Here is a 26,304-nt window from a genome sequence, read left to right on the forward strand (position 1 = left end):
GAATGTGGGGGGGGGGGGGGAGGGGGGGAAGGCCATCCATCGCTGCACTCTCCCTAGAAAGCCATGACTCACTTCATCAAAGGCGTGGTCGAAGTCCACCGTCACTAAGGCACCATGAAAGCGGCAGGTCGCTGCCAAGGCTATGATGTCACAGTAATCGCTGACCGCTGTCTGAGTGTTACTATCACCACCAAAGCACCTTTGATATGACTTGGGGGAGGACCCGACGAAGGAGTCCGGGTAAAAGTCTCGAAGTGGCGATTTAACATGGTCAACGGCCCATACTGTCTAACTCCCAGATCACTAGACGGCTTGGGACTGGGATAAACGTACCTTCTATGAATTGTGGTGGTAGGGGAAGAGCAGGGTTCATTAGTTATTGGTACGCTGCAGTCCAGCATTAAGCCGTGATGTCGTGGAATGGGCGGTAAAACTCCAGCAGTAAGTAGTCAGGACCTCAGTTTGCTCCACTCTTATGAAGAGCATCAGTGACTTCATCAGCCGTAATCGTCGCTGTGAGAATCTCCGCAGCAGCCCTGTCGAGGGTTTCTGTCAACGAGTGGAGGACATCATTCATTACTCTGGTGTTCTGGTCCACTGCTGCATGGAACTATTTGTAGTGATCCGCAAAGGCACCTGCAGTATCATTCTGGGACATCAATCGGTGACCATTTGGCATGTCGAGGCTACTGACCAGCTTTCTCAGACACCGCTGCTTCTCTTGGATAATATGATGCACGGACGGGCTTTCTTCTCGTACCCACTCATGAAATCTTGCACGTATTATTGTGCCCTCAGGTTAGCAACGTATTATAGAAATTATCTTCGCCTCAATCCGTTGAATTTCAACTTGTCGTTGAACAAAGGAGGTATGAGAGTTCGAGGAGAATTGTGAAATGATATTCCATAGTATGTCGTTGACACAGCTTTTCGTCGCGACCAGAATTCATCAACGAGCGATGTAAAACTGTCTTGGTGCACTCGAGTCACCACCAAAGTGTTGAAGGATACCCTGGAAGGCGCCTCACACAGTTGTTCCAAATGGTTCAAATGGCTCTGAGCACTATGGGACTTAACATCTTAGGTCATCAGTCCCCTAGAACTTAGAACTACTTAAACCTAACTAACCTAAGGACAACACACAACACCCAGCCATCACGAGGCAGAGAAAATCCCTGACCCCGCCGAGAATCGAACCCGGGAACCCGAGCGTGGGAAGCGAGAACGCTACCGCACGACCACGAGATGCGGGCAACATAATTACATCCATGCCAATCACCATGCATGCGGCCCCAAGTATCAGTGAGATACAGTTCATGCACTAGCAGCTTCAGTTCTTGGCATGTGCTAAAATGGAGATTTGTTCCTTCTGGGATAACACACAATCGAAGTCGCCGCGAAGAATAATATGGTCATAACGGCCCACAAACAAAGGAGCGACCACTTCCGAATGGAATCGCGACCATTCCAGTCCCTTGGCCATGCCCGAGGGAGTGTAAACATTGATGATTCAGGCATTATGGAAGGTCACAGCAAGACCCCTAATCGATTTTAGGTAAGCCACTTCGCCTACCTCAATGCCTTCTTTTAAAAGCATAGCCGTCCCACTACCAGTGTCAGCACATGGCGTGAGGCAAGAAACATAACCAAAGATAATAGGAAACGCCGCTAGGTGAACTTCCTGCAACAGGGCAACATCGAGGTCCGACGCCTTCGACATTTGGTGGAGCAGTTGTAGTTTGACAGGGGTGATGGAGCCAATCCTGTAAGTTGTCGCGGAATTGTGACAACTGGGACGCTCATTGAGGCAAGAAGAGCAGCAGGGAACAGGAATTCGGCCCAGCAGGCGGCACACCCCATCCAGTACCAATGTCGATAAGCAGTCGTTGGTTGGAGAAGCAGCATTCACTGCTGTCGCAACGATGGATATTTCGTCCTCTACATCATCAGACTACGCAAAGGTGAACGGATGCTGTGACTCCAGTGGAGTGCATGTCGAGTCCGAAGGCGTGGTTATGTCTGTGGTGCTGGCTCAGCTGCTGTTCAACGTCAATACACACAATGCCTGGTGCATGATATGATGGTTGTACCTCCAACTTGGGACAGGCTGGTGCTTCCACCACGCAATCAACCATCAGGAAATCATCTTGGTATGTGTGGTCTTGAGAGCGTATCCTACAGGTGTCAGACGGAGCGATCAGCCGTTTCCGACGTGCCTTTGGCGACCATTGGTTATGCACATGATCTTCATTGTCTGAAAACGCCCGGGGATATTGATGGTCAGGCACAAAGCATCTGTAGGCTCAACCGTAGAATCAAGAGCCGTCCCCTGTGCCAGAGATTACTCACCACTGCACAGCACGGAAGAAGGGCGCAAGGCCATAGGCATCGTTCCGTCCAGAACACCGTGAGGCGCTACCGAAGACGCTGATGTTTCAGTAGTAAGAACCAGCAAGGACTGTGGTCGAAGGTCCTTTTGGAGAACCTCGATAGTAGGAGAGTAGTTGGGAGGATTATGGCCTGTTGGGTCCCAGATGACAACTGTGTGATTCTGGGTTGCATACAGCTGGAACGGAGGTGTCTTTCTTGGCCATAGCCCAAGCACATCTTCGCTTGGCCATAATAAATTATAGTGGAATAGCATCCGCCAATATGTAGGTAGTATGGCACATGTTTGTTTAGCTCTCTGTGGATCTGTTGTACTCAATTAGGAACCAAGTAAGCAGTGAACTGAACACACTTCTCAGCTCTATGCCTAATCACCTTCCCATGCGGCAGAATGCAGATACCTCACATTTGAAGGCACCTCGAAAGGAAGTTCAAATACACAGATCGTCCGCAGTCCAAGCCCCGCATGTTCCACAGTTATGTCACCGATGCGTCCATCAGAGTGACCGTATTTAAGACCACTTCTAGTTGCACGTAGAATTCTGTCACATACTTCTTCATTTATCAGTTTCACGTGTACCACATTGCTCACTACAGGCAGGTGGATGCCAACAAGATCGTTGCACTCAATCTTCACTTCATCTCTGATAAACTGTTCGATTTCAAGTGCTTTTGATAGACTATATGAAGTGGAAAAGCTGATCTTCCGTGTCGATTTTCTGTGGACATAAGCCATTCTCTTTCTAGGAAATACAGCGCACTTGATCAATTCTGCGAGCGAGCTGTGCGGTGAGGACGTAAACAAGACGTCCATGCCGCTAGCCTGCCGAAGGGTGACTGCTCATTAGGCTATCTGAGCATGCTCCATGGCCAGACACAAACTTCCATATATCGTCAATCATGTGTCTACAACCTGCACTTGTACTTTCATTATGTATATTCCCATACAGGGGAGACTTTTCAATTGAAAGTTGCTTGCCCAGGGTGAGCGAATAACTACGATAATGCAGTGCTTCTGTTGGTCAGAATTACGATGCAATGTTCCTTGGGGCATATGTGCACCCCAAGGCTGGTTAAAGGTGCGTGTCGCATAGCCTGAATGGCTCTCATGATTGATGATTACTTGCAGTGCCTGCTATCTGGTGAGGATTCTTCTCCGCATATGGTACGTCAAGAGAGCTTTCAATCGTGAGATGATGGCTTTTCTCAACTTAAAGTCGGTCTGTCGTATAATGACGGTAAATGATTCACCTATGAGGACAGGATCGAGACTTTCCTGTACTCACACTATTCGCTTGAGTTATTTTATGGGTGAATGGGTATTTATTTGTAAACAGCGAGTATGGATGTAAGTGTATGTGGAAGAATTGCATGTACAATTGATCATAATTATGTAAATAAATGTGTATACATGCATGTTTGTATTGGACTGGCTGTTCATCATGTGTGCATGTAAACTGTACATAATCTGTGTGTTCTGTGTACATGTTTAACATGTGTGTGTGTGTGTGTGTGTGTGTGTGTGTGTGTGTGTGTGTGTTTTGGATATATACATTTTTTTCTTCTCCTGCAGCTAGCCATTCTGGTAATACTAGTGTATACCGGGTGGTCAGAAACAGTCTGGAAGGCTTGTAAGTGTATTTCAGGGGAGGTTCTGCTGATATATAATTGTTAAGAAAAATATCCAAAGGTTGCGCCGTTTCTGAGTTGTTTTGCATTTAAATTAGCCTACCAGGTCGTTGCGCTCCAATTCAAGCACTTGCACGAGTTAAAATGCGGTAATGCACAGACATGTGTGGGTCAGTGAGTTACCAGTTGCCCAAATGCTCATTACCATTTAAAATGTGCCTTTTTCTGAAGTGGTACATTTACACTTGGTGAGAAACTGCTACATCTGTTCAACTTGAGTAAACCAGACGAAGAATAAGTTTGGTGACAATGTCTCTGGCTGGCTGCTTGAACTTGCACGAGCAACGACCTGATTGGCTAGCTTCAATGCTAAATAACTTGGCAATGGCGCAATGTAGTGAATTTTTCTCAACAATCATTTCCCAGCACAATCTCCCCTAAAATACCTTTACAAGCTTTTCAAATTGTTTCTGACCATTTAGGATATTTTTCATATGTCCCAGATTAAAAAAAAAAGAAGTAACGAGTCTATTGTCAAAGACGATAACTGCATTACGCAAAATCTCTAATATTGTTCCAAAGCAGTATTCTATCTAATACTGTATTGTCAAAGGCCTTAACCGCATTATAATAAAATTCTCTTTAATATTGTATCAAAACAAGAAGATGACATTTATTTTAAACTGCCACAAGAGTTGTAGCAGTAGTGTGAATAAAGTCTCTAGTCACATGAAATGTATCTCTGTAACAACTAGTCATTAAGACAGCCACCAAAGGAAAGTGCATCTCTGTAGTGTCTAGTTATTGAGACATCTAAAAGGAAAATATATCTCTGTAGTTTCTACTCATTGAGGTATCTACCAAGAAAAATCCATCTCTGTAGTTTCCAGTCGATGGTATGTATCTCTGCACAAAAGAATTACTCTACATCTACTGAATAAAGCAGAAATTTTCCATATGTAACTCTCTCTTGATCTTTTTATTTACAATAAAAACCTATCGTATATCTTAAGGTAGTTCAACTGCATGTAAAAATGCATAGCCTTTGTTTACCTTAGAATCAGTTTGTAATGGGGGCACACTCATTTTTTTCTCTCAGTGCAAGTAAACTACTGACTGAGCTACAACAGCACTACATCTTTACTTAAAATAAATAACAAAAGTTACTTTTAATAGGCCATTTATTTTCTCTTTTAATTTTGGATAACGTTGTGGGGAAGAGAAACATATGTAAGTACATCAGGTAGCAGTGGCACACCATACATGCTGCGATCAGTGTCACAGCACATATCTAAGTTTTTCTGAATTCGTCCTCAGAAGTGTTCTCGTTAGTCATCTTTGGAAGAGCACTCCAAATAATGTCAAAAATTTCGTAAACATAATCCCACCAGCTGACATGGTCATCCACTACACACTGAATTACAGAACTGGCACACACCAAGTTTCTGAATGTCGCCTCCTATAAATTGGTATATTTTAACCTACTCTCATAACTGATAATTTTAATAGTGACAACCCAGTAACATAAGGGGTGCAGATATTATTGTTAAACAGGGAAGCTACCTTTGAGAAATTCCTACGTAACTGTTATCATAAATGAAAGGATAATATTCTTACCTCTACGTTGGGGATTTTCAGCACTATTAGAGTACTGAACTTATGACCAGAGGGTATGTACACGATTATACGCTCAAGAGCCAAAGAAACTGGTACACCTCCCTTATATCGTGACGGCCGCCGTGTCCGAGCGGTTCTAGACGCTTCAATCTGGAACCACGCGACCGCTACGGTCGCAGGTTCGAATCCTGCCTAAGGCATGGATGTGTGTGATGTCCTTAGGTTAGTTAGGTTTAAGTAGTTCTAAGTTCTAGGGGACTGATGACGTCAGATGGTATTTGGTAGCCGTGATAGCGTTACGGAGATGTTTAGCAAACTCAAGTGGCAGACTCTGCAAGAGAGGCGCTCTGCATCACGGTGTAGCTTGTTCGCCAGGTTTCGAGATGGTGCGTTTCTGGATGAGGTATCGAATATATTGCTTCCCCCTACTTATACCTCCCGAGGAGATCACGAATGTAAAATTAGAGAGATTCAAGTGCGCACGGAGGCTTTCAGACAGTCGTTCTTCCCGCGAACCATACACGACTGGAACAGAAAAGGGAGGTAATGACATTGGCACGTAAAGTGCCCTCCGCCACACACCGTTGGGTGGCTTGCGGAGTATAAATGTAGATGTAGATGTAGATGTTAAGTCCCATAGTGCTCAGAGCCATTTGAACCTTATATTGTATCCTGTAGGACCCACGGGAGCACGCAAAAGTGCCGCAACACGACGAGGCATGGACTTGACCAATGTCAGAAGTACTACTGGAGGGAATTGACACCCTGAATCCTGCAGCACGTTACAAGACATCCCAGATATGCTCAATAATGTTATGTCTGGGGAGTTTGGTGGCCAGCGGAAGTGTTTAAACTCAGAGTGTTCCCGGAGCCACTCTGTGGCAATTCTGGACAAGTGGAGTGTCGCATTGTCCTGCTGGAATTACCGAAGTCCGTCGGAATGCACAATGGACATGAACGGATGCAGGTGATCAGACAGAATGCGTGGGTATGTGTCACCTGTCAGAGTCGTATCTCCACGTATCAGGGGTCCCATACCACTCCAACTGTACACGCTCCACAACATTACAGAGCATTCATCAGCTTGAACAGTCCACTGTTGACATGCAGGATCCACGGATTCATGACGTAGTCTCCATACCCGTACACGTCCACCCGCTCTTCACAATTTGAAACGAGACTCGTCCGAGCAGGCAGTCATCAACAGTCCAATGACGGTGTTGATGGGCCTAGGCGAGGCGTAAAGCTTTGTGTCGTGCAATCAATAAGGATATACGAGTGGGCCTTCGGCCCCGAAAGCCCATATCGATTATGATTCGTTGAATGGTTTGGACGCTGACACTTGTGGATGGCCCAGCATTGAATTGTGCGTAATTTGCGGAAGGGTTGCACTTCTGTCACGTTGAGTTATTCTCTTCAGTCGTCGTAGGTCCCGACCTTACAGGATCTTTTTCCGGCCGCAACGATGTCGTAGATCTGATGTTTCACCGGATTCCTGTTATTCACGGAACACTCCTGAAATGGTCGTACGGGAAAATCCCCACTTCATCGCTACCTCAGAGATATCGCTCTTGCGCCGACTATAACTCCACGTTCGAACTCACTTAAATCTTGAAAACCTGCCATTGTGCAGCAGTAACCGATCTAACAACTTATATAGGCGTTGCCGACCGCAGCTCCGTATTCTGCCTTCTTACATGTCTCTGTATTTGAATATGCATTCCTATACCAGCTTCTTTGGCGCTTCGGTGTATGTTTATTACCACTTACGTTTAAAATGGACATAACTGTGGATAGGAACACTTAAAGAATGTGTTGTATCACTGTAACCACAGGCTGGTGGTGCAGACGTAAGTGACGGTGCTAACTCATATTTATATCGTGCTGCGATATGCCGCTAGTGGAGCACTGTTGCTGATCCAGCTGCTGCTGCTACTGCGTTGGAGGCTCAGAATTGGACGAAACAGGCTGTGGGAACCTCGTCCATTGCTCTTTAGGAGAAAGAAAGTATTACTAAATGACGAATAATAATAATAATAATAATAATTATAATAATAATAATAATAATAATGGGAGAGATGTAGGAATTAACACTTACATTCGAATTAAATGTCTTCTCCTTTTTATTCTCCTCAGAGTCGGCACATGATTTCTGGTCCTTCATGGTGGGTGTGCTCTTGCTCCCGAGAGATGCAGACCAAGAATGACAGGTCATCTCTAAGGATGCTGAAGACCCTAAGGGGGGAGGGTGATGGGTGGAGGACAAAAAGGAGCACACTGTGTAATGTGGCTATAGTTTCGCACCTTACAAGCACCCATCCACATACTATGCCGTGACCTACACAATTAGGTATCATGTGATAGGTTGTACGTCGTATATATGAATTTATAAAGGAAACTGACATTGTCACGTACGCCTTGTAAATAATTGTTAACGCTTATTGCAAAGAAGGTGACGGAGTATCTTTATTATCATATTAGTACAGGTTGGAACGACAGTAGAAATGAAACGGCAGGCGGAACTGAAGCCCTGGGCGGACGGCCCACACAGGTTTGTTGGTCCTGCTTTAACACAGGAAGTAGCAAGACGGACGTTCGGACGAAGGTTGAGTTTCATTGGCAGGACACTTTGAAGATGCAACAAGTCCACTAAAGAGACAGCTTACACTACACTCGTTTTGTATTATCACGTAATAGGGGAGAGAGTGTGGCAGATATGATACGCGAGTTCGGATGGAAGTCATTAAAGCAAAGACGTTTTTCGTCGCGGCGAGATCTATTTACGAAATTTCAGTCACCAACTTTCTCTTCCGAATGCGAAAATATTTTGTTGAGCCCAACCTATATAGGTAGGAATGATCATCAAAATAAAATAAGAGAAATCAGAGCTCGAACAGTAAGGTTTAGGTGTTCGTTTTTCCCGCGCTGTTCGGGAATGGAATGGTAGAGAGATAGTATGATTGTGGTTCGATGTACCCTCTGCCAAGCACTTAAATGTGAATTGCAGAGTAATCATGTAGATGTAGATGTAGAGCGCTGGGGTACAATAGAGTCGCGACCGGCCTCTGAGCACGTTATCTCGTAGAACTGAAGGAGATAATAGTTTCGTTATGGTCACTGTGTGCCAGCTGCGTGGAAGATCTCATAGCAAACTCTGCAGGAAATTGGAAAAGTATTGTTGGTATTTCGGGTTGCGCACAGTCGCCGCATGTTGTCCATGCAGGTGGTTCCAGAAGTCCAGCACATTCTTCGCGCCATCACAAAGCAGGTAATGCACCACTTCCGCTTGTCATTGCGTTCGTCTTGGCTCATGGGTAGTAAGTTCTTTCAGGAAAAAGAACAACCTTAGGGTCAGTTGCGTGTTATCCTACATAAAGAAGGGAGGAAATCATCTTCGTCACTAAATGACACACTTCCGTAGAAGGGTAGCGCGTAAGTCTTAGAGCATCGTCAACTGAAATTTGACACAGCTGACATAATGAAAAGGTCAGCGTATCGACCGTATTCGGTCAAAAAGTACACCAGAGCGGCTGTGAGTTGAAGCAGCGCCAGCCACAGGGAGGCAAAAGTGTTATGTGTTGCAAAGCAAAACACGCTCGACAGGCGTTGCGAAGCAGTGCCAGCTACGTTCAATACAGCAACAGCTAACGGTGCAATACGCTAGTGGAAGGGCGGAAGCCTTTCCTCAATTGCACCACAGAAGCGTTTGGTGTATGTGTCTCAATCCCTAAACAAACAGTCTGGAGCATATAAGTACTCAGCCATTCGTGTACTAAAATACTCCCATCTCAGTATCACAACCTACACCACAAGTCTGTGGCGCCCGGAGCGATATCGTGCAATGCAGTATGGGGACCACTGTTCGAGTGCGGGACAGGTCAGGCTGCCCTGAGTCACAAAAGAAGCCGCCGCAGAGCAGAGAGCCTCCCGCTTGAGGAAGGTCACGACCGCCCCCGTGGAATAGTCAGCTGCGCTGTTCCAGCCGGAGATGTCACTGACAGTCGCATTCGAGTGACACCATGCTTGGCCCCGCTCTCTGTGCTGTCAGAGCAATGCCGGACGTCTGTCGTTTCGCATAAGAGGTAACTGCGCGACTCCAACAAGCAATTCCTGATGTGCTACGGCCGAGGACTGGAATAAAGAAGTTAATTAAACCAAATCTACTGTCGTCCTGGCATCTCATTACACTCATTTCAAAATCAAAGGGTTATCTAATAACATTGATGGCGTGGAGGCGGGATCCGTGAATTCTTTGTCGATAAGAGCCAGGTACCATGTTGTTCGCGTTTGTGTGTCAAGGGTGGTATGGTGAATTGTCTGGCATATAATCAGCAAGTGGATTGTGGGGTGTCATGCTCCCACAGAGTTGGCGGGCCACCTGCTCGTGAACATTCGGTAGATGTAGCGCTGTCACTGGTCTGTTGACCGGTAGGCCTGTCAGAACATAGCTATATTCGAGGGAAAAAATATCTTATGTGATGAAATGGTTGGGACATGTTCCTCACCATTACTGGTGCAATTCCAGAAGCTGGTGTCACATTGTCAAGAGTCCCGACATACTCTGTTTTTGTCTACCACACATTTTCATCATCCCGCGGAGATAAAGAGCCACTAAACGATCGTGAACGTGTATGAGCCCGAGGCCTCCTTTACCAATGGTTAGCGTCAAGGCATCATATGATATCTTGATAATTAATCCCATGCTGACCAACTAACCAACTGCTGCCAGTATGCATCGAGAGATCGTCTTCGACATCGGAAGAATCTGTGCGTATGAACGCCAAGTAGGTATTTATGTAGGTGACCCATCGAATCATGTCTAAGATGCTCAACATATTCGCTCTCACACCATTCTGGACAGCTTGGACCAACCTCTTGAAGTTGATCGCTGTCGTGCGTCATACATCATTTGTGAACATGATACCCAGAACTTTATGCTGTCCCGTATCTGTAAGGGGAAAGCAGTCAGCAGGTAGTCCAGGGCGATCGATTTGTCTACGTTCATTCGGCTACCCATAGCAGCACTATATCTATTGAATCAATCATTTGTGTCGTTGCCAGTCTGCACCATCAGTAAGATCATGCGCATATGCCTTGCACAGAAAAATGTGTCTATGTATCGTTAGTCCCATCAAATGTTGGCAAAGGCTGCTCAGCAGTGCTTCAAGGGTCAGTGTTTATATGATCATGGATAAGGGATATCCTTGTCTGATTGGTCTCGTAATAGTAAGGAGTCCTACCAGTCGACCATTAACAAGCACTTTAGAGGTGGCCCCGTGTAGTAACCGCATGAGCGTGGCGATATAGGGCTGCGAGAACTTCATTTGTGTCAACACGTCCGTAATGTAGGTATGGCTGACCCCGTCAAAGGCTCGATCGAAGTCTATGGATATCAAAACATCGCGAAGTCGGCATGCTTTCGCCAGTGTGATCGAATAGCTGTATCTGCCGAGTGCCGTCTGGCTGTTGCTGCCGCCGCCTAGGGATGTTTGGTTAAGTGACACCACGCAGTGTGGTACTCTTGTAAGCCGTGCCGCCATCAGTCTGGTAAAAATCTTAAAATCACCGTTGAGTAGTGTTAGTGGGTGGTAGTCCCTCACTTGTGTGCTGCCTGAAGGTTTAGGTACTGGGATGATCAGCCCCTCTACAAAGGTAGGTGAAAGAGCATGTCGGGAGACATTAGATAGTGCAAATTTCAGTCCAAAAGGGAACCAAGAAGGGTTGAAAGGTCCGATAAAACTCCAAGCGTATTGTTTCTGGCCTCGGCGGCTTATTGGGTGCCCCCTTAGCTGTAGCTTCTATCACCTCATCCAGTAGTACGGACTCCGCCTCTTTATCGTGCGTCCCAAACACATATGAGTAACGTCTTGTAGGGCCGTCCTGTCGTGCTCTTCTTCGGTATATAACCGATTACAATCGCCAGCGAAGGAATTTGCTATGTTTGTTTGTGTCGTCAGGTGTATACCGTCCTCTTTGTCAGTGGTATGTATTAGGGCGCAGCGGCGCCGCTTATGTTCATTAATGACATGGTGCATCGATGGGTGTTAGCCTGTCACTCGATCTAGTGTCCTCGAGTAAGCGGCTGCTCCTTCCAGATGAGAACGTTTAATAGCAACGATTTTTTACTTGTCGTACGCTATATCTGTCGACGCCCTTCACAAGACTGCCAAACTTCTTCAATAACTTGGACACTGTCTGCAGCTTTAAGATGGGTCACATTCGTTTCCCATAGGCTGCGGCTTCGCCACACTTACTGTCTTCGGAGGGCGATCGTGCAGATATATATCATGTGGTCAGTGAAGGCCGCTGGCCATAGTTCTGTGGCATGCATGTCAGTTTGGAGACGGTGCTTGACGTAGACGCGATCGATGCGGCTGGCGGAGTGGCTAGTTACATATGTATGTCCAGTTGTGTCTCCGTGGACATGTTCCCACGAATATAACAGCTCGTACAAATGTTCTCAATTCTGGGCACGAGTTATATCATGGGAACTGATCTTTCGACGCCAGCACACAACTGAAGTCGACACGAGGAGGTAATGAGCGTGCCGTCATAGAAAGAGCGGGACTATTTCTTCCGCGAAGAAGCGTGATCGTTCTATTCGTTTGTCCGTTCCTGACGGCGCATAGATGTTGATAAGCCGCACTTCGAGCACTGCCGCAGCCATTCCGCGTGACACGATTATAGGCAGGTGACGTCCTCCGCGATGATACCTTCTTTAAGGAATATCGTTAACCCACTACTGGTTTCTGAAGCTGGTGCCATTAACTATAGAGGGAATAGAATTCATCGGCGTAAAAGAGCCATATCCACACTGAAGAGGCAAAGAAACTGGTAGGGCCACCGCGAGCACGCAGAAGTGCCGCAACAAGATGTGGCATGGACTCGACTAATGTCTGAAGTGGAGCTGGAGGGAACTGACACTATGAATCCTACAGGGCTGTCCACGAATCTGTAAGAGTACGAGGGGGTGGACATCTCTGCTGAACAGCGCGTTGCAAGGCATCCCAAATATCCTTAACAATGTTCACGTCTGGGAAGTTTGGTTACCAGCGGAAGTGTTTTAAACTCAGAAGGGTGTTCCTGGAACCACCCTGTAGCAATTCTGGACGTATGGAGTGTCACATTGTCCTGCTGGAATTGTCCAAGTCCGTCGGAATGCACAATGGACATGAATGTATGCAGGTGATCATACAGTATGCTTACTTACGTGTCACCTGTCAGAGTCGCATCTAGACGGATCATGGGTCTCATATCACTCCCATTGCTCACGCCCAACACCATTACAGAGTCTCCACCAGCTTTCATAGCCCTCTGCTGATATACAGTGTCCATAGATTCATGAGGCTGTCTCCATACCCGTACACGTCCATCCGCTCGACACAATTTGAAACGAGACCTGTCTGTCCAGCCAACATGTTTCCAGTTATCAATTGCCCAACGTCGGTGTTGACCGAACTGATCTTTCGACGCCAGCACACAACTGAAGTCGACACGAGGAGGTAATGAGCGTGCCGTCGTAGAAAGAGCGGGACTATTTCTTCCGCGAAGAAGCGTGATCGTTCTATTCGTTTGTCCGTGCCTGACGGCGCATAGATGTTGATAAGCCGCACTTCGAGCACTGCCACAGCCATTCCGCGTGACACGATTATAGGCAGGTGACGTCCTCCGCGATGATACCTTCTTTAAGGAATATCGTTAAGCCACTACTGGTTTCTGAACAACTCCACCAGACACTTCTCTTACATAGGCGTTGCCGAACGCAGCACCGTATTATGCCTGTTTCCAAATCTCTGTATTTGAATAGGCAGGCCTATACCAGTTTCTTTGGCGCTTCAGTGTATATCTGCCTCATGCAGCATATCTTTACCCGTAATCTTATGGTGTTACTATTAAAGGATGCGATGCGGAACGACCGTTGACGTCCTACTTGTTGTGGGGCGTGCATGTTAGGTCACATAGTCTTTGTCGGTGCGGCCTCCGTCGATGGCGTCAGTGATTCGGAAATCGGCCGTTATAATGGGGCTCTGTGGGGGACGTCGTCTCCACCGCGATACTCGCTGTTGCAGGCGGCTGGATGTCCTCACTGTCAATGGCTCAGTTCTGCCAACACGAATTCTATAGCCGGACATTCTCAACCTCAGCTATTATGGCCAGGTACTGGGATTTCCTGCGGATCTGCCTTAATGTTGTCGTTGGTGTGGAGAAGACCATCGCATTCGGTGATATAACGATGGTCATCGTCGGAGACTCAACTACTCTCTACTGTGGCGTCATCATCGTCTGTCTGTTCGCGTTCATCTTCTCCCGCACGGAGAAAGCAATCGTCCGATGGTGTGCGACGTCTTCTCTTTCTTCGTTTTGGTGACTTCCGTTTGCGCTGTCGTACATCTATCTCCACATCTAAATGCTGTTTGGAAGTCCCGTCTTCGGGAAAGTCATGTGCAAAATCGGTCGTCGGTACACTAGCCGGCCGATTTTCGATTCGTCTCCGTTCCTGCCACATCCGACATCTTTGGCAGCTGCTCAGCGGGACATTCCTCACCTGACATGTCGGACGCGTTGCCATACACCTGTGTTGACTGTGGCATGCGAGCTTAGTACTCGGGAACGTGCAAGGTTTCCTCTTTCCGGAAGGCGTCAGCATACTAAAGAGGCATGATGCTGTCGTAGGTAGGGACACAGCTCCAACCGCTTTGGACGCAGTCTGAGCGGACGTGGCCTTCCTTATCACAATCCGAGCAGGTCTTGCGCTGCACGTTGTAAATAATTATCTATCCACAGCCAACAATAAAAAGGTAAGACGGGACATGCCTTGTAAGCTCGATCCGAACTTTCCTCACTCGGTTAAGAACGGGGTATGTGATAAAAGTGGCCCAATTTTCGATGATACGGCTGAGTACACGTCCATATGGTTGTAAAGCATTTAGCACGACGTCTTCCGGAACCTCTAAGGAAAGTTAAAAGACCCTAATAGCGCGGAGTCCGAGTCCCCCGTGTTCAATTGACACCGTCCCCCCCCCCCCCCCCCCAGTTGCTGTCACAATACAATGTTTAAATTTTAGCCCATTCTTATTGTCACCTATAGTTTTATCACATACTGTGTTGTTCATCAATCTAACAAACCACACTGCTCGTAATTGAGAGGTGGATTCCTGACAGATCCTGTGTATCTCTGATATCTTCCCGTACAAGGGCTCGATTTTGAAAGCTTTGGGTCGCGCAAATCCAGTAGCGAAGCTGATATTGATGGTTGATTTTCTACGCGAGTGAGCCATATTGTGTCTATAGCGTAATTACTAGCGAGAAACACAAGAGGTAATTTTACAGCTTCGCGCGCGCAATGATCCGCGCCGTGGACGTAGACAGGTATACGAGCCGCTCCGCCGCTAGAGGCGAAGTGCCGAGTTGCAGAACGACCAATCTTGAGAAATATTTTCAAAACAGTTGCTGGACATTGTCAATCTCCCCTGCCGTTGCTACTGGTTGCATTTCATTCCCTTGTATTTTTGCCAGTTCACCAAATCAAAGACCGAACTGATCCTAAAGGTGTTCCCAAACATTGCTTAGAATTACAAAAATTAAATCTGGTTAAGCGAATATTCTACGTTTACTGCGAAAAACATTGATCTTGACTAATCGAATTTCGAGATTGAAGTTGTAATTGCTGGCGAATCTATGATGTACAAATTCATGGAGTCTGTTGCTAGCCAACATGTCATCAACTATTCAACCAAATTTTTAAACTCGCTGGAATTGCAAGGATTGTCACCTCACAATCTTCAACTGGAAATCGGATTGGTAATCATAATGTGTAAGGCAGCAAGATTTTTCCACCATTCATTTAATTTCCTTTTAGGTTTATATTTACATTAATTCACTGTTGATGATGTTCAGTCAGATAATCAATCATTTCATTGGCTAATGCTGGCTGGCACCGCATACTAACAATTTCTGTAGTACTGCATGTCGGGGAATTCATTAGAGCTAAGCACTGACAGAAAAGGCGAAAGACCAAGGAGCAGCTGGAAAGAGACTTGACATGTTCTGCAGGGACGGACAGATATTACCCTGAGAGAGAACAGGGAATGGTAGCTGCGGTTTACAATACTGGAGGCCGTAGAAACCCCGTAGCGTGGACAGAGCGGGCTGGATGTTTCTCGTGGGACGAAAATGAATTTCAGAACAGAGTACCTGGAGAAAGAACGTCAGGTATGGAACAAGGCGAAAAGATATCCTTTCAGTGCAAAGGAATGCACGGGGTCACAAACGACGATCGCGAGCTGACCTCCAAGGAACTTCCGACGGAAAGCATCAGAGCACGCTTCCCGCCGAAACGCAAAGACGCATTTATGATTGACGGAGTGCTAAAGATGTAGGAGGGGAAATAAAAACTTCCATAAAATCCTCTGACGATAGCAACAGTGGAGAATCTGGCGGTTAGGTTTTGCAAACTGTTGCTTTTGACACTGGGAGCACGTGACATCGGTTCTCTGTGACAGAGATGTTATTCTGCATAATCGAGTGATAATTCTTTACCTCTCTGTGGAGTCCGACACACATTGAAGTGCTTCTTCATGGGTGAATACTTGACTCGAATTTCTGTTCCTGGCTAGTGAGCGAACAGTGTTCTGTCTTGTACTGAGGCAATTTCAGCCCTACGAATTTTCAGACGGCATATTGCGTCCGCTGTGAAGGTAGAGAATTGCACGTATGCTACGTACATCATCTACACAGCGGCCAAAGCCCCAGCAAGCATATCACCAGTGCAGTAAAACTGCTCTCCGTGCTTCAGGGACTGATTTGTGCACTCCAGTTCGGTGGATAGGAAAACACTCACAGAAAAGTGTTAAGTTCCATTTGCTCGTCCATTGAGCGTTTTCTGCAAGTGTCAATTCGGGTGCAAAACTTCTATTTTTCACCACTAATCAGTATCAGCCAATCACAACAAGATTCTTCATTTTATGGAAATCCCTAGGTGTAGCCTGTCAATGGCACGGTAATGTTAATCATTTGTAGGTGTGAGAAATCCTCTGCCGAGACAACATTAGGCAGCCACACATACACATGCTTTATATTACAAACACCACAGGGGATAAAATAAAATAATGGCGATCCTGATCCATGATAGTTCACGTTATCAGAGCTTTTTTAAGTAGTTGTAAGGTGTCAGGCAAATTCAACACCTTCCATGAAAACCCTGACATGATAAGCAAATCCAGTAGTATGTCACATAGCTCCGAATAAATCGTGACATTAAATTAACCAAAGTAATACGAGTAACGAGTGAGCAAATGGAATACCACAGACTAACACAAGAATGCCTAAATGCATGTCATACCTTCCCACCGTGAGACAGACACAGTTTCGAGGGGAGAAACGAGAACAGAAGCCAAGAGCAGAACCGTGTTAAGCTAGAAGGCCCTACGATAAGGGACAGACACCCACGTCGCCAGCTAACCGCTAGGACCACCCCCCAGCCCATGTTAAAAGATAGAGCCCTCCAGAAGAACAGTATAGATTTACGATAACACAAAAAGGGCCACACCAGCCGCAAGTTTTAGCGTGAGACTTTTTCGCGTCTCTGTTACGTTGCAAACGTTAAAAACATTGCCCCACCACGAAAAGTAACCGACACAACCACCCCTTAGCCCATGTTAAAAGATAGAGCCCTCCAGAAGAACAGCATAGATCTTACGATAACACTAACAGGACCACACCAGCTGCAAGTTTTAGCGTGAGACTTTTTCGCGTCTCTGTTACGTTGCAAACTTTAAAATCATTGCCCCACCACGATAAGTATAACGTTTCGCAATGGATAGACTGAATTTTTGTAGGCGGAGCTTAAGGTTAACAATGAGAACCTGATTGGTCCGATGAAAACACAGGCAGACAGTTTTTTTTAAACCAACTTCGGTAAATTGTAGTAAGGAGAAGTTAGAAAGGAGTTGCTTCCGAGGCAGCGCGATGCGCGGAGCTGTGCCGACAGCCGCTCCCTGACGCTGCCTAACCAACGACAAGGTAATGAACGCACACGATGCCGCATATTGAGAAGCCACATCAGCCACTGTAATTTACGACAAGTTAGATAAGTAATTAAAGATACTTGAGCGTCACTGTAGACCATTTTGATAGTTTTCTCTTTTGTGAAACTTAATTTAAATCTAGATTATAGATGTGATATGGCATAGGTCATCCTTCGATCCATTGTAGAACTTGGAAACCCACTCAGGAAATATTCGTTCACATTTTTGTTGAGCGCAGTTGGCTTTTATCATCCTGTATTAAAACATTTCCTTCTATCAATAATGCAATTTATAAACAATGTTTTGTGAGTAGAATAAAATTTCCAATGGTAAACTTAACTGCTTTTTCGACGTTATTTTACAAGCTAACTAAAAATAGGAAAGCCTTGAACCCCTTCCACTAAATTTAGTTAGTATTAAGATTCTTTTACAGGAAGTGCAGTGGAGCTGACGCTGATATCGTTAAGTATTTGGTTATATTATCGCTAGTCTGACTGAACTCTTCTGAACTCTACATGTCATGTGTGGCCTGGCGTCTCCTTACGAGGAACAGGTCCCAGATTCAAGCTAGTCAGTTCCCTAAAAAACACGCTCAGAGCGTCGTTGCGCGAAAGTGGTAGGGAGACACAACTTAGAACAGACATACACCACGCAGAATGTTAGAGAATGGCGACCCTGCTAGGATGGTAAAATACCATGATTGAAGGTCGACCACATGCCTAACTAGGTCATAAAAATATCCTGTTAAAGATTTTTCGTAATAAAATTTTGTTTTTTGAAAGGCATAAATAGTTGAAAACAGTAGCTGCAGCGATAGAAAGCAATAAAGTATTCAATAGAAAGTGAGACATTCTGGCAGAGATAATAGAATAATTAAGTTATGAATTTTAATAGTGTTAGAATTAAGTTTTCTGCTCAATGCAAGCGCACAGGTGGCGGATACATCGTTGACAAGTTGGTTCTGACGCAACAAGTAAGTGAATTGACTGTCAAGTCGTGTGTGCAAAAAGTTTATGAAACGCGTGAGATCGTATGAGCGCATGTTGACTCGAAGCAGGGCGCGTGAATTGCTTTTACAGCAGAAAATAAGGGATTCGTAAAGATTAGCAATGGCAGATCGAGACCTTGAACGAATTGAGGTAGAGACCCAGCATGAAGATGGACAGAGAATAGAGGGCAGTACAACAGACGATGCAGTATCGCGAGAAATAGGACATATAACGCACTATAATGAGGATAATGTACGTCAAGGCATAGAAAACGTAAATCAGTATACGACAGAGGAGCAGGAAAGTAGAGAGACAGCCGATTAGGATTCTAACTTGCGTCTTGAATACGTAGAACCCATAGTACAAGTAATCAGAGCTCCCTCACCACAGAGTACAAGGAATTCGAGCAGAAACGTGTCACCGCACAGTTCAATGCAATCGATTGTAAACCAACACTTGTGCGAAAACACAGAGCGTAGGAAGTTGGAAGGAAACGCAATAGGACCCACCAATCTGGCAGAATTATTACAATTAATGACGGAAACCATGACAAGACAAAATAAAGAAACTGCGAACCAAATTAAAATTCAGAATGCAGAAACCACGAGACAAATGAGTGAGATTAAACAACAAAACAAAAAAAAAATTCAGTTACGCCTAAGTCATATTAAATACGAGGCAAAAGAATCTCGAGAAGTGATAGGAAACTTAATAACAGGTTACAATCAATTAAGAACAGACATTGACAAGGTACAAGTGGACGTACAAACATTGCGTAATGACACTCAGGGTGAGACCAAAACATTACGTAACAACACCCAGGGAGAGGTGAAGAAACTAAAGAAACAGATAAACGTAATTACTAGACAAGCAGCAGGTACAGCGCGTGAAATTGTTGAAAACAGTGTGTTACACAAACGTATCACAAAAGCAGCGCTGAAAAGATATGATAACCGCATATTCAAAATAGAAGCGCAAACGAAGCAACAATTTCAGAAATTGCAAACAGAGTTGTTGCAAACCATTGAAGAGCGTAGTGAACAGGATCGAACAACCACTGAGTCTGCAACCACATCCGTATCTGTAGCAGCACCGGAAAAACAAACAATTAACGAAGATATCATGCATTTGCGATTCCAATCACAGGCGGAAAATAACATACTTGATATCAGACAGCCTGCACCGCCGGTACGCGAAAGTTACATTGGACAATATCCAATGGATCTACCACAACCGTAAAGAACGACGGGAGAAATGATCAGAAACAAAAGTGGCGAAGAATCGCGAATTTCATATGGAACTATGACGAAGTACGACAACGATCATTTCCTCACAGTCAAAAACTTTCAACACTTTCGAGAAGGAAACTCATTACATCCACGAACTTTTATTGATCAATTTCGAGTAGCTTTACCAGAACAATGGACGCTAGCACACATATTAGACTTTATATGTGCACACGTGTCAGGAACAGTCGCAGAAACCATGCAAAATGTTGCAGCGACATGCCGATCGTACGAAGATTTCAGAGAGAAGTTTCTCTCACAATATTGGTCCAGCGAAGCACAGAACAGAGTGAAGTACGAATTATTACAGAACCCATATTTTGAAAATTCAGGAGAGAAGAGTCCCGTGAAATTTTTCGAATTAATGGCAAAGGAAAGTCAATGGTTAGATGTACCATACAGTGACGGAGAGTTCATTAAATTATGCGCGATGAAGCTACCATTGAAATACCATCAATCATTAGTAGGTTGCGGAGGCAATGACGTCGAAGCATTTAAAGGTATTCTAAGGGTACTAGAGTTCATGTTTTCGGAAGATGACGCAAGAAAAAGACGAAGCGCACGTGAAAACGAAAGCAAAAAGCAGTGGAATCCACAAGACACAGTACGAAGAAACAATAATTACGAACCACGTGATAACTTCGCACAATAGATTTCAACAAAGAACCGGTTATGGGTTTAGAAGAGAATATGGCAATAACTATAATTCACCCAGGAACGGCAACAACTATTACAGAGGGAATAACGACAACCGGAACGGGTACCGGAGAACCAATAGACCGACAAATTATCAACAAAGAAACCACTATAAACAATCTGAACAAGAAAAGAGAACACAGATAGAAGAAGTGTAGGTAAGACCACCAAACCCCGATAAACGTTCGAATTGACAGCTAAGCACCCATACCAAAGAGAATGACGCACCGACCCAGGACAATTGCAGCACCTTGAACAGAGAAGTAAATACCTTATCACGAGAAGAGAAGAAGGAAGAAACAAATTCGCAGGGACCAGATGAAAACGAAGACAGGAAAATAACTATATCGTGTTGGGACGAAATTAATTGGGAGAATACTGACGAGGAAGATGAATTACCAAGGCATGCACAACGAATGTAGGAGGAAAGGACGAAGTAATGAGTATTGCAGAGCTATTTGAGAGGGAAACCACGGAAAGCGAATTCAATTAGGATAATGCGCAGTCGACAGAAGTTGAAAATATGTTACTAGAGGGCACACAACCCAACGTATATAATGAAGGAAGTTATGAAGCGATAATTAGAGCATTTAGATGCGATTATGTGGAAGTAGCGACGAGGAAGGAGAAGATAGACGAGGATGAGCAAAAAGTAGAGGATGTTGAAGAAAGCGTAAATGAAGGAAGAAATAGAGAAGAGGAAATAAAAGAGAGAGAAGTAGCAGTCGAAGCTTATCTACAGAAAGTTCGAATTCACAAGGGAAATTTCTGAAAAGACTCATGTATGATTCAGTGGAGGATTCGTTGATGCAAGAAGAAGAAGAACAGAACCAACCCTTTCAAATTCAACCAATTGTGAAGGCCATGGTAAAGCATATCCCAGTCAATATTGTAATTGATATTGAAAGTGAACTGACTGCGCTCTCAGAAAATTTATTCTTGCAGTGTAATGCCAATGAGGAATTTCCAGTTCTGAAAACAAGTAAGATTAAAGTAAGAGGTCCTATTAGAAACAATGCTGCGGAAGTTACGAGAAAAACAAGGTTAACTCTTTCGTGTCAAGGTCAAAAGATCGGAGCCAACTTCGTGATCATACCTAAACTAACTGTAGATTTGATTATAGGTGCAGATTTTTTAAATGAAAGACGAGTGATAATAGATACGGGGAATGGTAGCGTAACATTCGGGAATGTCACACTTCTCTTTGAGCAAAAGCTAAAATTAGAAGAAATACCAGTTATAAACAAACAATTAAGAATGACACTAGATAAAGAGGATGAAGAATTAGAGTGGTATGCACAAAAGGGGGAATCGCCTCAACTCATGTTAGAAGTTCATAAAGAAATTGACGAAAAATTTCAAGAAGTTCAAGGTATTTCGGAACACAGTAAAAGAGAATTAGAGGGTATTTTACGAGATAAAGCAGAGGAATTTTTACCTGAGACTGGCAGTATTAAACACTTTCAGTACAAGTTTGAAGATTAATTTTATTACTGGTAAATAATCAGCACAATATTTCAAGATTATGTTGCAAATAAGCTCATCAGTAGAAAGAAGAACGAAGAGAGAGGAAGGTGGGAAAAAGAAACTAGTTTCAATAAAAACAAAAACAAAAATAACACCGATAGTACCATAGATTAAGGTGAAGGGATAAAGCGTAGATAGTCTAACAGCATGAAATACTAAAATGCTATACACCACGACACTACACAAAAATAAAAAACGAATTTGAGGATTCTTGTAGAAGGTAAGACTCAAAATATCTTAGAATTGTAACATAGAAAGGGCGCCGAAATTTGTAAAGCTTTTTAAGAAGGCGTAAAACAATGTAGGTACTAGACACATGTTAGATGATTATAAGTAAAACTTTTTTTAAGAAACATTGTAAAAACTCCAGCAAAGACCGGATGCAATGACCCACAAGCTGCAACGTGAGAAGTATCAAGAAAGAGAAGGACATAATTAGCAAGACACGATTACTACAAGCCAGAAGCGTCGAGAGAAGGGAAAGGACAGGGAGACCAACAGAGGGCTCTTGTATCAGAAATGGGCAGTAAATAAATCTGCTGCCAAGAGGAACCACAGAGTGGCGGAACCCTGCTGGGACAGAACGCCCCAAATCAGCGGAGCGAGCAAAAAACGGCCTGACGAGAAGACCGCTTGGGCAAGCCAACACTGGCAAAAAAAAAATGCGTAAAAGTCCCACTACTGCTATTAAACAGCACGCTGATACACAAAACTGAAGAAAACTTCCACAAAGTAAAAATGACACGCCCAAACAATTTATCAAACTGTTACTAAGAGGAGAACTTCAAAGCGACTAGTTATCAATAAATATTTCCATATCCTGTCCAGAGAAGAACCAAGCAGGAAGAGCAGAAGTTGAAGATTCGCAAGATTGAGACCAAGAAAGAAGATGGATGAAGAATAGATGACATACCTTCCCAAATCCCTATCCTATTGTAAACTAGTCGTCTGCGAAGTATTACAACGAAAAACGACCGCTTTCAGCGACACATAACGATGACTTTCATGCATACAAAGCCAGTAAACCACCAGATTCTGCACTCACAGCTCCATTCCATTATGGGACCTCCACAACAGCAACACACACTTGCAAAGCCAACAAGGAACGACGAACGTAGCTGTACATCAAATACTTGCCCACATCCATCTCGCTCAAGTCCATCACCTTCGTGCAAAAACATTTGACAACCTCATGCTTCAACATTCATGGGATTGTGTGAATGTGTGAACTCAAATTATGTGATGTAGGAATTGTGCAAAAGAAACATGTGGAAAACTAAATAAGTTAAGCACACCAGACAGTTAATAAACTACAAAATAACAGCCATTGACTATGGACTTAAGTAAAAAAGTAGACTATCGATAAAAATAAGTCATTAGTTCTTAAATGGACAGTATATAAAGAACAAAAGTAAGGCGTAATAAACACTAAAACTATATGCCACTTATTTTCTCCTCATAAAAAACTAAGAATAACTATATTTTACTTATTTTCTCCTTGTACCATTTGTTAGGATAATATCTCAATATATGTGTATGTATATTTCTTTGTCAAATTCTTGGAAATAATTCTTATTTGTTAGTGTAACAATGTTGAAATGAGTGTCTAGAAACAAAAACATTTTGCTTGTACATGATATTTAGAAAATGTGTTAGGAATAGATTTCATTTAATTACTACATTCATAAAAAAAATATTTCTAAGAAAATCGATATGAAAGACTCTTCACTTTCGATAACAAGCTCCTTAAAAAACAAACTTAACACTTAAATGACGAAAGAAAGTAATTAAAAATTAATAATAATATACAAATATTCTTCTCTTGTCAATATAAACATATTTTTGAGAATAATGTGGAAGAATATAAAAATATAAATTAGTAATAGAAACTAGCATAGAACTTGAATAACATGGCTGAACAGTAGGCAACAAAACTTAGATAAAGGAATAATTTTTGAGTGACTTAGACAAAGATTCAATCATTGCCTAAATTCAGTACAAAAATTAAGTTCGAAGGGTGGTGGTATGTAATGTGTCTGGCAAATCAAACACCTTCCATGAAAACCCTGACATGATAAGCAAATCCAGTAGTATGTCACATAGCTCCGAATAAATCGTGACATTAAATTAACCAAAGTAATACGAGTAACGAGTGAGCAAATGGAATACCACAGACTAACACAAGAATGCCTAAATGCATGTCATACCTTCCCACCGTGAGACAGACACAGTTTCGAGGGGAGAAACGAGAACAGAAGCCAAGAGCAGAACCGTGTTAAGCTAGAAGGCCCTACGATAAGGGACAGACACCCACGTCGCCAGCTAACCGCTAGGACCACCCCCCAGCCCATGTTAAAAGATAGAGTCCTCCAGAAGAACAGCATAGATCTTACAATAACACAAAAAGGGCCACACCAGCCGCAAGTTTTAGCGTGAGACTTTTTCGCGTCTCTGTTACGTTGCAAACGTTAAAAACATTGCCCCACCACGAAAAGTAACCGACACGACCACCCCCCAGCCCATGTTAAAAGATAGAGCCCTCCAGAAGAACAGCATAGATCTTACGATAACACTAAAAGGGCCACACCAGTTGCAAACTTTAGCGTGAGACTTTTTCGCGTCTCTGTTACGTTGCAAACTTTAAAAACGTTGCCCCACCACGAAAAGTATAACGTTTCTCATTGGACAGACAGAATTTTTGTAGGCAGAGCTTAAGGTTAACATTGAGAACCTGATTGGTCAGATGAAAACACAGCCAGACAGTTTTTTTAAACCAACTTCGGTAAATTGTAGTAAGGAGAAGTTAGAATGGAGTTGCTTCAGAGATGGCGCGATGCGCGGAGCTGTGCCGACCGCCGCTACCTGACGCTGCCTAACCAACGACAAGGTAATGAACGCACGCGATGCCGCATTTTTGAGCGCATAAGGCTTCACTCAGAACTGCACTCAGAACTGTTACACCCCCATTTTGCGTAATACTAGTGGTGATCGTCAATTAAAGGTCATGGTATTCACAGTTGCCATGTAAGTTAAAATCTGAAACACGATGATTTTTCTGTTATATAATTATTGAGAAGCCACATCAGCCACTGTAATTTACGACAAGTTAGATAAGTAATTAAAGATAATTGAGGGTCACTGTAGACCATTTTGATAGTTTGCTCTTTTGTGAAACTTAATTTAAACCTGGATTATAGATGTGATATGGCATAGGTCATCCTTCGATCCATTGTAGAACTTGGAAACCCACTCAGGAAATATTCGTTCACATTTTTGTTGAACGCAGTTGGCTTTTATCATCCTGTATTAAAACATTTCCTTCTATCAATAGTGCAATTTATAAACAATGTTTTGTGAGTAGAATAAAATTTCCAATGGTAAACTTAACTGCTTTTTCGACGTTATTTTACAAGCTAACTAAAAATAGGAAAGCCTTGAACCCCTTCCACTAAATTTAGTTAGTATTAAGATTCTTTTACAGGAAGTGCAGTGGAGCTGACGCTGAAATGATTAAGTATTTGGTTATATCATCGCTAGTCTGACTGAACTCTTCTGAACTCTACATGTCATGTGTGGCCTGGCGTCTCCTTACCAGCAACAGGTCCCAGATTCAAGCTAGTCAGTTCCCTAAAAAACATGCTCAGAACGTCGTTGCGCGAAAGTGGTAGGGAGACACGACTTAGAACAGACAGACACCGCGCAGAATGTTAGAAGTTGGGTACTTATCCTTTCAGCATAACTTTTGTTGACTGAGTTTGTAGGAAGATTGGCCACTAACTCAGTAATAAAATTAGATTTCAGTTGTACGGAACACAACTAGTTTTGTTACAATCGCAACTTGCGTATTGTAAATTCAGATGGCAGAATAAATTGTATATGTTCTGTAACGCATTAATCTTATCTTTTCTCTGCAGAATTTTTTAGTGGATTCTGACCCCACACATTATATTTTTCTAACGTTTTGTTGTTTTTTGTGTTGGGTATTAGGTTTTCTTTCATTACTATTGAATTCCGTATAGCTCAAAATGACAAAATGTAGGATGCTGTAATTTGTTGGTAACAAATAGGTACTTTCAGCTACCTTTAAAACCCAGATAGTGAGTAGTAATTTCTAAGTTTTATCATTATTTTCATTATATGTACGTA

This window comes from Schistocerca gregaria, chromosome X, assembly GCF_023897955.1.
Source record: "Schistocerca gregaria isolate iqSchGreg1 chromosome X, iqSchGreg1.2, whole genome shotgun sequence".
In the NCBI taxonomy this organism is placed as follows: domain Eukaryota; kingdom Metazoa; phylum Arthropoda; class Insecta; order Orthoptera; family Acrididae; genus Schistocerca; species Schistocerca gregaria.